Source organism: Nicotiana attenuata, unplaced genomic scaffold (assembly GCF_001879085.1).
Source record: "Nicotiana attenuata strain UT unplaced genomic scaffold, NIATTr2, whole genome shotgun sequence".
In the NCBI taxonomy this organism is placed as follows: Eukaryota; Viridiplantae; Streptophyta; class Magnoliopsida; order Solanales; family Solanaceae; genus Nicotiana; species Nicotiana attenuata.
In genome coordinates this window covers 19,652-21,257 of record NW_017678189.1, presented here as the reverse complement: position 1 = coordinate 21,257, position 1,606 = coordinate 19,652, and positions in this window count along the sequence as shown.

Here is a 1,606-nt window from a genome sequence, read left to right as displayed (position 1 = left end):
TACTTGGACTGTTCGAGGTTCAAGAATTAAGGAATCAACACTTTTTAAAATAGTTAAATTTCAGAGAACACATGAGTGCTCAGTTGATATTCGAAAATCAGATCAAAGGCAAGCAACTTCAAATGTGATTAGAGATTACGTGATTGAGAACTTAAGAGACATAGCTACTGAGGTAAAACCTAAGTTTGTCATTTCAGAGATGAAAAGAGCACATGGAATTGATGTTGGTTATGGAAAAGCATGGCATGCTATTCAAAAGGGGTTATCTTTGTTAAGAGGAACAACTGAACAGAATTATGAGCAGCTGCCATCATATTTGTATATGATGGAACAAAAAAATCCAGGATCATATACAAATATTGTGAGAGATGAAGAAAACAGGTAAATTTCTTATTTATGATAAGCTTTCTTTCCTGTAAATTATACTGGGTGAGTTCTGTTCAATCTATTATATTTTATTTTGTCTAGTATATTATACAGGATGTTAGTGGTTGTCGTCCAGTATATTTTACAGGATGTGTGTATTGTATAAGCTTTCTTTCCTGTAAATTATACTGGATGAGTTCTTTTTATTTATTACTTTTTTTGAGTGATTTTTTATGTCCATTATTAAATACGGGACATAGTGGTTTAACAGTATATAACTCCAGTTTAATATACAGGAAACAAAATATTAAGTTATGTATTTCAGTTTTATTTCATTTTGTGCAGTATATTAAACAGGAAGTTAGTGTTTGTCTTCCCGTATATTTTACAGGACGTGTGTATTGTAAAAGCTTTCTTTCCTGTAAATTATACTGGGTGACTTCTCTTCAATCTATTGTATTTGATTTTGTACAGTATATTATACAGGATGTTAGTGGTTGTCATCCAGTATATTTTACAGGATATCTGTATTTTATAAGCTTTCTGTCCTGTATAATATACTGGGTGAGTTCTGTTCAACCTAAAATTTTGTATTTTTAGTTTATTTTATCTAGTATATTATACTGGATGTTAATGGAACTCCAGTATGTTATACTGGAAGAATATTATAAAATAGTTAATTTTTGTTTGCTGCCCGTAAATTTTACAGGACGTGTGGATTGTTGTCACGACCCGGATTTCCCACCCTCGGGAGTCGTGATGGCGCCTACTGATAGGAGCTAGGCAAGCCAATTAATTTAACACTTTTATCATTATCATTAGCAAAATAAAGAAGGACGAGGCAATTAACATAAATGCGGACATCTCGAAACATAAATAACAGAAACCAAGTACGGAATTTCACATACACCTCTACCCAGATCTGGTGTCACTAACTCACGAACTTCTACTGAATGCTAAATACAAACTCTGAATGAGTATACAGTACTGTCTGATCCGATACAAGGAAAATCAAACGAAAAGCAGAGATAAGAGAGACTCCGGGCCATGCGGATGCCAGCAAGCTACCTCGGAATCTCTGGACTAAAGTAAGCTCCCAACGCTCCTACTGCTGACCAAAGGCTCCTGCTCCGGTACTATGATCTGTGCAAAAAGCACAGAAGTGTAGCATCAGCACAACCGACCCCATGTGCTGGTAAGTGTCTGGCCTAACCCCGGCGAAGTAGTGACAAGTCTAGAC